A 15,190-nucleotide genomic window follows, 5' to 3' on the forward strand; every position below is an offset into this window, starting at 1 on the left:
GCAAACAAGGGGACTTCGGGAGTGTGGCCCGGTTTTATTTCTAGACACTTGACTTAAAGACCAGATCTCTGTCCACGAGAGCATGGCCTTGGATTTCAAACAGAGAGCCCTGCTGACAATGACTGGAGACTGTTACACTCCTTGATCCCACCGGGCTTGAATACAAGAGCCTCCTCCAGATTGCTGTAAGTTGGTGGGCAGAAGGCGCCAGCGTCCAGAGGTACTTGCTCCAAGGTTGCTAGGTCATGCTATTTCCTGTCCTAGGCCGGTGGGTGTGAGCGCGGCCAAAGGAAATTAAGAGGTTGGGGCCGGGGCCGGGCACCCCAGGTCCTTCCCCTGTCCGGCCGCTAATCCCAGCCCCTCCGATGCCTCGCTCAGTCTCGAACGCTAAGAGGTCAGGAGGGCCGGCGCAGCAACTCTCTGTGTCGGGATCTCCCACCAGACCCCCTTGAGCTTCCCTCTCCCGCGCCCACCTGGCGACGAGAGCGCGCGCGCGCGCGGTCGGCGCTCTGTCCCTTTAAACAGCCCGCGGGCACCTCCCCCGCGCCCCGCCCCCGCCGCGGTGCGGCCGCCGGTGCTGGGCGAGGTCGGAGAAAGTCCGCGGGCGCCGGAGCTCGGGGACGCCGGAGCACTTCCTGCCGCGGGCGGCGCCGCAGCTGCCCAGGCCGGACCGGGCCGGGTGCCCGCAGGTACGGCCAACTTGGCGCGCGCCGCGCCGTTTCCGCCGCGGGCCAGTCGTCCCGCCCGCACTTCCCGCAAACTCCGCGGCGCGGCCGCCCAACTTGCGCACCCGCCGCCTGCCGCAGTGCCCGCCGCGCGCCCGGGGCGCGGCCGAGTGGGGCGCGGGCGGCGCTGGAGCTGCGCGTGGGCCCCGGGGCGGGGAGGCCGGCTCGCCGAGGTGTCCCGACCCAGAGTCCGGCCCCGACTCCTCCAAAGCTGGGGCTCCCGGAGCGCTTGCGCCTTCCTTTCCCGCCGGGGTCCTCTGGCCACGGGAGACCCCGGGTCCGCCCCGGACGGGAGGGGAAACCCTGATGACACTGGCCCCTGGCCAGGGCACAGGGGACACACCCCTCCTGGCCGGCCAGGTCAGAGGCAGCGCGTCTGCGCCTCACACTCAGCCCGCGCCCGCCCTCCCTAGCTAGGTGGGCCAGTTGGTGGGCAGGGGTCGTCACTGCCTCCCTTTCTCTCTGGTGCCAACTCCAACCTTGGGAGATACTAGGGTTCGCGGCGGTGGGAGGGGGCTTTTGGCTTGTCCCTGTTTCTGCATCTCCGCAAAGTTGTTAAGGTCTCCGGACTCTTCTCCAAGAAAACTTAGGGGTGCTTGGGGCTGGGGGAGGTGAGATTGGGTGTCTCAATGGCTTCTTATCCTAAGCTGGGACTCCTGTGCGTATGTATGTCGTGGGAATCTGCGGGATCGCTTCATCCTTTCTCTGGGTTCGTTTCCTGGGCAGATTCGTTCAGCGCTGCTGACTACTGATACACTGCCGTTTGAACCTTAGGGTTTGTGGGGCATCCCCATTCTGCTCCCTGGAGCTGACCTCACCAGCAACTCCCACTGTCCCCTGCTCCCTCTCATTGGAGCTTCCGGATGGAGATGTTTTGGGGCCCTCTATACTAGCCTTCAGGTGTAGCTCTGGGAAGTGTTGCAGCTGAGCCTATGTAGGGGTGGAGAGGGCTGGGGCATGATCCTTGCTGGCCTGGCCTGGGATCTTGGTCCAGTAAAGCCCTACCTTCTGAGCAATTCATGTGCACATTCGCGTCCCAATCCTCCCTGGTGCAGCGCTCTGGCCCTGCTCTCCTGCCTCTGGTTTTCTTTTCTGTCCTCTTCCTCCTGCAAGTTCTTGACTGCTATTCCCGTCTGTTTTCCATTTTGACCAAAGATGAGGGCAGGATGTCCCGTGGGGCTCTACACTCTGTGTGGTCTTTAAACCTCATGATGACCTGGGAAAGTTGACTGTGATTTTTCATTTCACAGTTGAGGAGACAAGGTTTGTTCAGGTAGGGGATGGACAGCTAGCATTCTAGTGCCAACCCCCAGCAATCTTATCCAGGCACATGGTGCCACCCACTCTGTCCACCACTGTCCTTCACTCTTCATTCCTTCAAGGATGCTCTGTAGCACTTCCTTATTGGGTGGCACCCCAGCTGGAGCCCAGATGAGGGAAAGAAAAGAGGTTAGACCCGGGGCAGCTGTCCCCTGTTTTTTGGGCCAGCTGGTTGGAATTAGCACAAGTAGAACAAGGTATCACTTGTCACTTCTCAGTGGCCCGGGGTCCTTTCTCAGCAGTCATGTCCGTGGCAGGATGGTGCTAGGTGAAGGCTGTGCACCCTGCCATCTGAACCCTGCTGGTTCCGGGAGCTCGCAGCCATTTAGAGTGCTGGGAAACATTATCAGAAACGCTTGTGCTGCAAGAGTGGAGCACCAGGCTGCTCCGGAGATGCTGGTCCACCACCAGTTTGCATTACAGACTGCTGGCATTGAGTGTGTGTGTGTGTGGGGGGGGGGTTGTCCAGAGCGCCTCTTCCCCGGAGAGGGGCTTGCACATGGCATCGACAGCCTCACCAGGTCTTTCTTCAGACTAGTTCTTGAAACTACATTGTCCTATCAGTGTAGTGGTTTCCTGCCTGATGGGGTGGGGTGGGGAAGCAGTGTGATCTCAAGGGTCTTGTCTAGTCTTGGCATAGGGTGTCCAGCACTGACGGGGCAGAAACTGACAGTTGTGATTGCCTCAATGAGATGTGAGTCCCTGCCTCTCTGACATCCTTGGTCCTAGAGTGCACGTGTCCTGCCCCAGACCTGCTTTCTGCATGTCCTAGTCTGTGAGGTCACCGTATCCCCTATCTTGTGGGCTCTGCGTCTCCAGCCTGGTGACTTCCGGGGAGTTCTCTGGAGAGCTTTCGGTGGGTTGAAGTCAGCTTGGGTGTAGGGGTGGGATAAGCACCTCCCAAGCTGCTGAGGCTGTGCTGTTTGTTGGGTCCAGTGACCATGAACCACACTGTCAGACCTTAGCCCCTTGCCCTCATCAGCCACAGGGTCATAAACCCCCAGTTGTAAGGAGCGTTTTTGGGAATGTCACTTTGATATTGCGCTCCCTCCCCCAGTGTGTGTGCTCTGCTTTCCCTGCTGGTACCCACCCTTGCCTTGATAACTGCTTCCATGCTGGCCTCCTACTGGGCCTGGGTTCTGGGGATGACAAAGGCTGTCTTCTGGCTCTGAGAGTATTGGCTGCTTGGAATGGGGATGGATGCTGGTACCCATGGCTATGTCCCTAGGAGTCACTCTGGGCTGAGGAAACCTGCTTGGACTCTGAGACCTGTTTTTGCCTTGATTTTTTTTTTGAGACAATCTTATGTAGTTCAGGCTGGCCTTGAACTCAATATGTAGCTGAGGATGACCTTGAAACCCTGATCCTTCAACCTCCTAAAACCTGGGATAACAGGTATATGTCCTTACACCTTGCTCCAGGCCTGGCCTTTTGGAGAAGCGAGTAGAACCCTGTGGTGATGCAAGGGTACCTCTTCAATACAGGGGACATGTACCACCAGCTCCTGGGACACCGACTTCAGCTGCTCTGGCCCTGTGAGGGAGCCTGTAGACTCTGCTCTGCCTGGGTGTGGTCAGGTGATGAAGGGGTACTAGAACCTGTTTAGGACTGACTTCCTGCTCTCCTCACCCCACAGCTCCTGCCCTGAAGATTCTGGGCTATCCCGGACTACCTGTACCTCATACTTCATCTCTAGGCAGTGTGAGCAGCTTGGCCCTGAGTTATCACGAGGTGGTGTGGAAGCTTAGCTAGCATAGTCTCTACCTGGTTTCTCAGATGTGGGTAGCCCTGCTCGCAGCCTCCCCTGCCACTGCCTCCTGGGTTTCTTTCTCCTTTCAGCCTTATACCTCCCCACCTCTACCCGTGGCTGGGCCCCACACTACTGGAGAAGCAGCATGTGATCTGGCCTGAGGTAGCTAGCTACTCTGGCCTGTTCTCCAATACAAGGATCCTGGCAACCTCTTTTGCTGGCTTAGCAAATTCTCACTCCTGTTGGCATCACCTGCAGCCCTCACTTTCCGAGAGCCAGGGTTGCCTCTGCTGCAGGTGGCTAGGCTTGTCTTTGAGGTTGGGAGTTTGGGTTTTAGAAGCAGAGGCCCATGTACCTGGTCCTTCCAGGCGACAGGCCCATGAACATAGAAGACTCTCTTGTGTCCTCACTTTGGAGCTCGTACTGTCCCTTGCCCGGACAGGAGTCTGGGAGTCCTTTGAGTGGACTCTGACCCAGGGCCCTGCCTGTGCTGGAGTCTGTGGTGCTGGGCTTGGGTTCTGGGAAGCTGCTTGAGGTCAGATTACTGGAGATTTTGCCCCCTCCCCAGGCTGTGTGGCCCTTTCTGTTTGAGTCCCATGTCAGGTCTCCAAGCTGGCTCTGCCTGGCCTGCTGCCATTGGGATGGTCAGACCCTTGGTGGGAATGTTGCTGGCCCTTTAAGGGGAGGCTGGTTCAGTCCCAGGGAGAAGAAGCCTTTTTCTCTGGAGTTGTTTCCAGGTCCCCGGGGAAGAGCTGGCTGGGGCTCTTAGGAATCTTGCCCCTCCTCCCTGCATCAAGCCTGGCATCCAGGAGGGCACCCGGCCACAGATGGGCCTCTAGCTCCAGACCCGCCCCTCACTGGTGTCTGGGAGGCAGGCAGGGCTTGGGTGGGGCGGAGTGTGGGGCGGGATCTACGGGGCCTGAAAGTGCCCATATATAGTCACTGGGGGTGAGCAGGGAGTAACGCCTTTGAGATGTCTGGCCCTGGGGTGGCCAGTGCCCCCTGGCATTCCAGTGGGGAGGGTGACAGTCTGACAGTCAGGAGGATCTGGGGTAGAGTACATTGGGTCCAGCAAAGCCAGCACCCAAGGAATGTTTGTTGATTGAAAATAAAAATTTCCCAATTCCTCTGTAATCAGAGCCAAGAATACTTTGAAAACCACCGTTTTTAAAAGTCAGAGGTAACACTATGTCCATAGTCAAGAGTGGGCTGAGGTCCCTGACTGGATAGTAGGGTCTGGTCCTATTGGTGAGGCAGTCTCTCCAATATGAAATCCCGAGCCCTTGTTATGCCGGCAACTTCTCATCAGCAACCCTGTCCAGGGCATGAAGGAAGGCTCCTGTTTCTGGAATCTCTCCCTTCTATGGCCTGTGTTGCTCTGTGTGTGTGTGTGTGTGTGTGTGTGTGTGTGTGTGTGTGTGTGTGTGTGTGTGGTGGCCTGCTGTTCTGTCCTGTTGATGGCTTCTGGGGCACCCCAGTACTGGACCATCCTCCTTTTTCCTGGGGCTTCATCCTGCGTCCTTGGCCTCCCTCTCCTCCTCTGCCCTCTCCACTCTTGACTCTGCTCTTTAAAAAAATCACAATGTTAACACAGTTTTTGCTAGTTTAATCTAGTTACTATTGCGAAGCTAAGCGCCTTTGTTAAATTTTGTATATTGATACTTTTTGTTGTTGTCAGCAGTTTTTTTTTTTCCTTTTTTTTGGGATATAAAGTCATTAGGGTGAGAGAAGATTAAAAAGATACATTACAATTAAAATGTTAATGAAATCCGCATCATACAACTTTTGAAACCCTTCAGGCATTTATCTTGCCTGTGTCATGTCCATTAACTTTGGCTATTCTTATTCCACACTGACCCCTGCTGAGAGATTTGTGCTATAATTGGATTTTTTTTAAATAAAAAAAGGGGGGAAAAGCTTTTAAGAAAATAGAGGTTGAGTGGCCAGCCCTGGTTCCTAAATGAAGAGAGTGGAAAATGGGAAATCTTGGCTCTTTCACTGGGGGCAGACTCAGGACCCATCCCCTGCTTGGCTATAAGATGTACATTTGGGGTGTGGCTTTGCAAGGGGAAGAGCTGGGAGGGATGAGGATGTGGCCCGAGGGCCAGTTTGGGATGGGGGGGGTATTTTTATCTCCCTGGGGAGAGCCAAGGTGTGTAGGGGATGATAGTACCTCCTTCCTCCATCCCATCACTCCTGTTTGCTTGTGACTGTTTAAGGGAACACTGATGTTTCTGGCTAGGGTTTTGGGCTCTGGGAAGCTGGGAATTCCCAGGTCTTCTTCCCAGGGCAGCTGAGAGTTCAGGACAGCAGTGTGTGACTTCTGGGCAGGCAGGTTAGATGTGTGTGCGCACAGGTACACATATGCATATTTGTGTATACATGAGCTCCTGTGCTCACATGGCCCATGGCCAGCAGCCCCTCTCTGTCCCTGGGACTGGCTCCCCGGGACAGCTCTGTGGACACCTGGCAGTGCCGGGGCTGGTCAGGTGGTTGGCAGTGGGCTGCAACAGACAGATTTCATGTCTGTGTTTCTGCAACACCTTTCTATAAAGGGAAACATAATTTAAAATATGATTACTTAGTGTTGTAACAGCACCTCAGCCACTCTGCTGTGAGGGAGATCATTATCAGTCTGATATTAACTTGCAAAGAATATTATGCAAATTGCCTGCGGCTTGGGAATCCTGGCCGGGTTGGGGGGGCAGTCTGGATTCCCTAGAACTCGGGCCCTTGTCCTTGTGGCTTTCTCCTCACCCTGTATACCCAGGCTTCTGTCCTCATGGTCCCCGAGTCCTAGCCGCAGCCCCACCCACACCCTTCACTCCACTTTGCTACAGCGATAGGAAACTGGAGGCCCCTTGGCAGGCTTGCCGTGGTGTGGAGTAGCATCTGTCTGGGGTGGCGGTGCTGTGATGGTGACTGTGGCTGGGCCTTGACATGGGCACTCGGCTTCTGCGACTCAGTAGCCCTTAGGAATGGACATGACCAGGGGGAGGCAGTTGTCACGCTCGCTTTGGGCTGCTTCCAGGGGCACAGGACCCAAGAAAGGGTGAGCTCTGGCACCAGTATGTACTGCTGTGCTGGTCTTTGGGGGTCTGATGGCAACTGTACCCTTACAAGGAGGAAGTGTTCTGCTGTGTCTACTGGCCCAGTTTATCCTGATGGGCGTGGTGTGGTCTGGCTAGGATAATACTTCTTTCAAACACTCTCTTCCACTGTACCAAATCCCCATAGAGCAATGTCTCTGACCCTAAACAGTGGAAAGACCTGTTTTGTGGGTTCCTAGAAACAGTGTTCACCTGGTACCGGTGAAACCCTAGTAGTTGTTCCCCCCAAAATATCCCCCTCTAGTGTGGTGAAACTGAAGCCCAATGGGTGTCACCAAATCTCCTTGCTGTACCCCAAATCTCCTGACGTAGAGCCAAGGTCTAGGAAATAGGGACCTTTCTGGAGAGGCCCTTAGCTTTCCAAGGGCAGGGGGTGCGAGTGCGGGGTGAGGGGACAGGGGACAGGGTGTAGCTTCTGGCATCTGTAGAGAGGTATACTCTGCTGTAGCAGGCAGTGCTCTTACAGAGGCAGGGGGTAGACGGAGGCTGTTGCCCATAGTGCCAGGTTTTCATACGCAGGGTCCTCTTGGTATGGTCCCTACTCCCCACTGTACTTGGGTCCTGATCCGGTGTGAAATGAGCTCTGAGTAGCATACAGCACCCCACTTTTGTTATCAGGGTCACTGGCCAGGGCTGATCCACAGTCAGCTCTGGGAAGATCACCTTGTGTCATATCCAAGGGTATCCCAAAGAGCTGTCTTCATGACATAGCCAGTTACCTCTTTGTGCTCCTACCCCTCCCACCTATGGCTGCTGTAGGATTTGGGATGTAGAGTATCTGCTGAGAAGTACTTGCATGTGTGGTCTGCAGGGGGGAGCATTTTTTTTTTTCGAGACAGGGTTTCTCTGTGGCTTTGGAGGCTGTCCTGGAACTAGCTCTTGTAGACCAAGCTGGCCTCGAACTCACAGAGATCCACCTGCCTCTGCCTCCCAAGTGCTGGGATTAAAGGCGTGCGCCACTGACACCTGGCGGGAGCATTGTTTTAAAGGATAGCTTTGGACTGACCTAAAAAGTACTAAAGGCAAATAGGTGTAAACAAAAACCAAAGACTGCCGAAACTCAGGACTAGATGGCTCAGCAGGTAAGAGCACTGACTGCTCTTGCAGAGGGTATGGATTTGGTTCCCAGCATCTACACAGCGACTCCGACCATGTCCAGGTCCAGGTGGTTCAGGGCCCTCTTCTGGCCTCCATGAGCACTGCATACATGTGCCGATGCATAAATGCAGGCAAAACACTCACACATTAAATAAGTCTCTAAAGAGTACTTGGAAATTTAAAAAAGTATTTCATATGTGCTGGTGTTTTGCCTGAATGTGTGTGTGTGCACCGTGTGTGCACCTGGGGTCTGAAGGCCAGGAGAGGGCATTGGCACTGTTGAAAACTGGGGTTACAGAGCGCTAGTTGCCGTGTGGGGGCTGAGAATGGAATCTAGGTCCTTTGGAATTGCAGCCGGTGCTTTTAGCTACTGAGCAATCTCTTCTGTCCCTGCCCAAAACACATGTTGAAAACAACAACAGCAGGCGTCCAGGCTGAACGCAGGAATACAGGTACTGTGCGTGCCGAGACCCTCCTCAGCCCCTCTCAGCGTCTCATGGCTCAACGGTTCTAGACATACTTGACCTTGTCTACACCCTTCTAGCTGCTGCCTCCTTGTCCCGGCCTCTTCCTTCTGACTCTAGATGAGCTCAGCTCAGCTCCTTAACCAGTCAATGCCCTGTTTGTGAATAAGGCCCCGTTGGAGGTTTTGGGGAGAGGGGATATGACGTTTTGGTCCAGGACAGAAAACCTTTGTGCTTTGGCGGCTCTCGCAGTCCTCGCCAGCAGGGTGGGCCTCAGACACTGTCCGCTGCTTCTCAGAGGATGTGTGAGTGGCAGTCCAGCTAGAGATGTTTGGAAAGAGCAAAGCAGAAGGGGCCGGAGGAGGGAAACGGGGCCGAGGCTTACATAAGCTTTGGGATAGGAGAGACAGGCATTGTGTTAATTATTGTAACCCAGTTTAGCGGTGAGTCTGTGTCACATGAAGTGGCCTGGAAACTGAAGCGCGTGGGTCACAGCGAAGTCCTGGGGTGACACAGCTGGCACAGGGACAGTGTAGGGTGCACACCAGCTGCAGCTGCAGGGAGGCTCAAAGGGCGAGGTATTCTTGGGGTCTGAGCCAGCCCGCACACTGCAGTTCAGACACACTTGGCCCTGCCTGCACCAGTGCTGCACCTGAGTGCCAGGCCGGTCTGACATTGGTGTCAAGGGGTGGGCTTGTCCCAAGTGACAGCCTTGGCTTCTCTCCTGTCACACAGCAGGCTCCCAGGTGATTGGTCTTTTAACGCGGCCAGCTGTGTGGAAGATAGAGCCTGAGGCTGCCCTGGGGTTTAGCTCTGGACCATTCACCAGGTTCTTCATGACGCAGGAAGATGGGAGGTCCCCAAAAAACGTCCTTGAGAATTGCCCGTCCCCAACACTGTCTGGGACACCTCAGGGGTTGGAGATGCCCCTCTGCCTCATCTCTGCCAACTGGTAGGGGTCTCTGGGAGGGCTGGTATTGCCTTTGTTGCTTTTAAGACCTTAGCTGTATTCTGTGCACTGCTTCTGAGGGTTGACAGAACATGTAGCCCATGACCCAGACATGATCCCCTTTGGGTTCTGATGGGGTGACATGGTCTCCAGCCTGAGGCCAAGGGTTGTGTCAGGTGCCCCTGCCCTTCCAGAGTGAGACTGGCTTCCATTCTTGTCCCTCAGCACCCCTGCCTCCATTGACATGCAGGCTGCCAGTGTTGACAGGTGAGAATATGGTTCAGAAGTTTGAGGAAAAGCTTGAAGATAATCAAATTTAGGAATTACATGTATTTTTTAAAGACCTCTCCCCAGAGCCTCTTAAGAGCCAAGGGCCACATGCCACAGCCCTGCATGCTGCAAAAAGTCACTCACTAGCTGTCACTCAGGGACATTCTTCATAGTGAGACATCTGGTACAGAGACCATGTTCTAGTTATTTGTTGCATCTTACATTTTTGTGTGACCTGAAGGTAATTTTGTTTTCAGTAAATCTGAGGGATTTTCTTACGCCGGGTGGTGGTGGCGCACGCCTTTAATCCCAGCACTCGGGAGGCAGAGGCAGGCGGATCTCTGTGAGTTCGAGGCCGGGCTGGACCGACAGCCTCCAAAACAATACAGAGAAACCCTGTCTCGTGAAACCAAAAAAAATCTGAGGGATTTCTTTTATTTACCTATTTATTTTGAAGAATAGTTTATTGACTATACTGTAATAGTAGCAGTGGCTAGGAAGTAACTAGAACTCTGCTTCCTATATTTTGTCTACTTTTTTATTTTTTGAGACAGGGTTTCTCTGTGTAGCCCTGGCTGTCCTGGAACTCACTATAGACTAGGCTGGCCTTGAACTCAGGGAGCCACCTGTCTCTGTCTCCTGAGTGCTGGCTTTAAAGGTATTCAATTCCACCCTGCTGGTCACGGTGTCTTTTTTTTAAGACAGGGTTTCTTTGTGTATCCCTGGCTGGCCTAGAACAAGCTCTGTAGACATGGCTGGCCTAGAGCTCACAGAGATCCGCCTGCCTTTGCCTGCCAAGTGCTGGGATTAAAGCCACCGCCGCCCAGCTTCCCACAGATATTTTAATAATATATTTATCTTTAATAAATCAGTTTTTACACAGAGTAGCACTGGATCATTAGCCAGATTTCCCTATTCAGGATTGTTCCTTTGGTTTTTCAAGACAGGGTTTCTCTGTGGCTTTGGAGGCTGTCCTGGAACTAGCTCTTGTAGACCAGGCTGGTCTCAAACTCACAGAGATCCGCCTGCCTCTGCCTCCTGAGTGCTGGGATTCAAGGCATGGGCCACCATCACCCGGCAGGTTTTAATTGTTTTTAACATACTCTATACAGTGTGGAGGTCAAAGGACAATTTATAGAAGAATTTGTTCCCTCTTCCCACAACGTGGCTACCAGGCATCACAAACTTCAGTGGTCAGGCTTGGTGACAAACTCCCACTGAGCTATCTCAATAGCCCTGTTTTTGTTTTGTTTGTTTTTTGTTTTGTTTTTCTTTTTTCTTTTTTGGTTTTTCGAGACAGGGTTTCTCTGTTTTGTTTTGGTGCCTGTCTGGAACTGGCTTTGTAGACCAGGCTGGCCTCGAACTCATAGAGATCTGCCTGCCTCTGCCTCCCAAGTGCTGGGATTAAAGGTGTGCACTACCACCGCCCAGCCCGTTTTAGTTTTAAGAACCAGTCCCACTATGTAGCCCAGGCTGGCCTCCAACTTGATTCTCCTGCTTGAACTTCCCCTCCCTAGGATTACAGGTGTGTGCTACCAAGCCTTGTGGTGTGACCCTGACCCATCTCTTGGGCTCTTTCTGCTCCTAGTGTCAGAATGGCATTCAGGAAGCTTTGAGTTTTCCAATGAGAGGATCCCAGCCTGGATTGTTCTTCTGTGGGTGGGTGGCTGTGCTAACATCTTCCAAGTTCATCTGCTTTGTGGCAGGTGCTGGCAAATGCCGAGTTAGCACCTGTTAAAGCCTGATTGCATGGACATCCCGCAGACGGCTGGAGGACCCTGGTGTGCATGGTAAATGGGGTTAGGGAGTATTTGTTCCAGAGAACCCGTAATGTTCCATTGTCTCGTCTCGTGTTCTTGTGATCCGGACCCAGAGGCCAGGCCAGTTGGAAGAATGCCCCCAGTTTGGGTCTGCTTGTGGTTTCCCTGACTCATACTTGTTATGTCTTGGGCAGGAACATCATACATGCACCACTGTGTCCTCTGGTGTCACCTCTACAGCCGGAAATGGTGGCATGCTCAGAGCTGTGCGCCTAGTCACTTGGGGACATGTCTATATGTTGTTTGAGTTTTCTCTCTCTGGTTTTGAGACAGTCTCTCACTGTAGCCCAAAATGTCCTAGAACTCACCATGCAGCTCGCATTGGCCTTGGAGTCATCATAATCCCCCTGCTTCAGTCTCCTGTGTTCTGGGATTTTAGGCATGAGTTACCACACTCGGCTTGTTGCCAGAGTCTCTTTGAGACTGGCCTTGGTTGAGGAATGTGTGGGCTCAGTGGGGGAAGGGTCGGACACACGCTCTTGAGTGTGTGTGAAGTACTTGAGTCTTTGGTAGAAGCAAGAAGCTGTAGAACTCAGAGTGATGAGGAGCGTTAGGGGCATGTCCCGACCAACACTGTGTCTGTAGAGGCAGGTCCCTCCCCCTCCCTCCCCTTCCTTCTTTTTGAGACACAGTCCCACTGGGTCGCCCTGTCAAACCCGAAACTCCATATGTAGAATAGGCTGGCCGTGAACTCACAGAGCTCTACCAACTAACTGGCAGTGCTCATCTGTGGGCCCCGCTGGGGTCCTTGGAGCCTATGGGTAGGTGGTGTGTCTGTGTAGAGAAGCTCGGAGCAGTACTGAGCGGTCCTGCTGTCTGTCCCCCCATTCTTCCTTAGATTGTGGGGCTGCAGGGGCAAGGGGGTGTGCCCAAGCCTGGCATCCCTACTCCTGTGGCGGCAAGCCTGTAAGTCCTGTTTCCCTCCTGACCCCAAAGTGCTTGGGTCTTTTTGATTGACACTAACAGGGTCCCTGTAGAGCTGTGACAGGCGGTGTGGTCAGGACGGGCTAGTGCATGTGTTGGGACTGCCGTTGTGAAGGACTAGGGACTGGAAACTTAGCACTTCTGAAGGTTAGAGTGTATAGTTGGGATTTTGTAAAGTTGCCCTCTTCCTGCTCCGGCTGTGGGGAAAGCTTTTCTTGCCCCGGTCAGCCTGCAGGAGAAGCAGCAGCCCTTGGTCTTCTTTGGCTTAGGCTCACATCAGTCCAGTGTTGGCCCCACCGTCATTCAGTCTTTGTGTCATTCTGCTGCTGTAACAGGGTACCCGAGACTGGGTGGTTACGAAGAATGGAGGCTCACTTGGGTTCACAGGTCTGGAGGCTGGGAAGTCCAAGGCTTGGCACTGGTACCTGCTCTTCATAGCTTCTGAGTTGCCGGGGGTTGGGGGATGACGCGGGTGGGGGGGGACGGGACGGGACGGGACGCTAATGCTACCGCTAGCTCACATGGGAAGTAGAAGGATGAGTGGGCCTGTACCTCAGGCTGCATTGTGACCCCCCCTCCCATAGCTAACCTGACTGAGATTGGGAGCTCACACACTGGGGTGGGAATCCAAGCTTTTTGTGTTTGATTGTGTGTCCACACATGCTTGGGCGCTACATGAATGCAGTGCCCAGTGATGCCAAAGAAGGCATCAGAACCCCTGGAACTGGAGTTAGAGACCGTGTTCTTAACTGCTGTGCCATTTCTTCAGCCGTGGCAGACCCACTCTTGAAGTTCTACCTTATGACTCGGGGTCTTCCCCAGGGTCCTACTCACTGCACCGCCCTCTGGGTTAGGGTTTATCCTAGACCTAATTTTTTGTTTTTGAGACAGGGTTTCTCTATGTTACTCTAGCTGTCCTGGAACTCACTCTGTAGACCAGGCTGGCCATGAACTCAGAGGTTCGCCTGTCTCTTCCTCCTGGGTGCTGGGATTAAGTGTGTGTGCCACCATGCCCAGTTGACCCTGAATTTTTAGCAAAACAGGCTAAGTGTTGCGCACCTGTTGTACCAGCTGCTTGGGAGACTGAGGCAGGGGATTGCTTGGGTCTAGGGGTTTGAGACCAGCCAGGGTAATATATTGAGACTTATCTCAGAAAACACAATTTAAATAAATGAAATGGGACATGGTAGTTCATGCCTATAATCCTAGCATTTGAGAGGCTAAGTCAGGAAGTTTGTCAAGAGTTCCAGGCCAGCCTGGGATACAGAGTGAGTTCCAGGTCAGCTGGGGCTGCAGAATGAGACCCTGCCTTTTTTTCCCCCGAGACAGTGATGGTCTCAAACTCACAGAGATCTGCCTGCCTCTGCCTCCCGAGTGCTGGGATTTAAGGCGTGTGCCACCACCACACAAAACCCAACAACAGAAATCCAATCCTGACCCTTCAAGAGCAGCTCTCAGTGGTCCCTGCCCCCCTCCAGCCCTTTATTCTTGGCCACTTGAGGTGGTACTGGGGGGGGGTGTTGGCCTTCAGCCCAGATGTAGTAATGTTTCTGGAATTGAGAACCATCACAGAGTCAGAAAAGCTCTTTCAAAGTTCTCAGTCCTACTCAGAAAATTGGTCATATTGTGTCCTTAGCATATGTCTGCTCTGGCGGAACAGCCGTGAGACACCTGCGTGTTCCCTTGAGCTCTGTAATTAGTTGGGCCTGAGAAGGACAGTAGGTAATCTTGGTTTGAGGTAGGCTGTGTGTGATGGGAAGTGAATAAAATATTTTTAACTTAGTTGCTTACATGAGACAATGTCTGGTTTTTCTTGAGGGGAGAAGAAAGCGAGCCCTGGGAGTTGTGTGGCTGTGGAGTGGCTTGATGGTGCTGCGTTGGGAAGGTGTCGCTTGTGCCCAGCAGGGATTCAGGGGCCACAGGAATGATCTGGGGAGAGATGCTGGCAGAGGGCCAGTGAGATCTGGCTCTTTCCCTTGTGTTTGGTAGGACTCGGCTGGCCCAGTGCTGTGGCCCACAACCCTCCTAGGCACAGCAGTGCATACCCACACCCGCCCCTCCCTTGCAGGGAGGACACAGGTAAACCTTAGCCTCCAGAGGCCAAGCCACTGGCTCAAGGAAGCCAAGCAGATGGGTAGAGCTACCATCTGGGCTTGGGGGCCCAAGGCGCTCCACTCAGTTTACACTGGGGTAGGGGGACTTACTTGAGTCCTGTCCGCACACTGTGGGGAGTACTAGGGCATTGGTTCTGCTTTAGGGTTAGGTGCTTGGTACTTCAGGATGGAGTATCTTTGGGGAGGGGTGTGACCCCTTTTCCCATCTCATAGAGGAGGACATGAGAGGTGGGTGACCCTGTGGTCAGATGGCAGAGCTGTCACAGAGGAGCTGGGACCTGTGTCCTGGTGTTTTCTTAGGGTTCTGCAGATGTCTTGAAGTCTAGTTACTGTGGACCTCCAGCTGGGGCAGGTGGTACAATGACATCGGGGAGGATTCAGAGGGTCCTCCCAGTTTGGGATTGGGTGTTTGTAGCTGTCTAGCAGGACTCCCTTCTCCACAGCTGACTACACTGAGTAGCTTGCAGGACATTATTTAAAAAATGGGGACACATGGGGCTGGCTGTTCACAGTGTGAATTTTAGGGATTTTTCTGAGTTTTAGAGTCTTCCCTGGATTTTATAAGCATCCAGATTTTAGAAACTTCCTGTTCTTAGGCAGCCGGGGCCTCAGACCCACCCTTCTTTGTTGGTGCAGCCATTTCCAG

At 53.6% G+C, this 15,190-nt stretch overlaps 1 protein-coding gene across 1 annotated transcript in view; it reads left to right on the forward strand.

Annotated features, from left to right (window-relative positions):
- The first annotated feature begins 571 nt into the window (after positions 1–571).
- Nacc2 (NACC family member 2) overlaps positions 572–15,190 on the forward strand; it is a 63,614-nt gene continuing 48,995 nt past the window's right edge. Inside the window, exon 1 of the mRNA XM_040745223.1 lies at positions 572–689. The gene's annotated coding sequence lies outside the window, so the exon portion shown is untranslated. The remainder of the gene's footprint in view (positions 690–15,190) is intronic.

The sequence above is a fragment of the Mesocricetus auratus genome, unplaced genomic scaffold, assembly GCF_017639785.1.
Source record: "Mesocricetus auratus isolate SY011 unplaced genomic scaffold, BCM_Maur_2.0 Super-Scaffold_100004, whole genome shotgun sequence".
NCBI classification, from domain to species: domain Eukaryota; kingdom Metazoa; phylum Chordata; class Mammalia; order Rodentia; family Cricetidae; genus Mesocricetus; species Mesocricetus auratus.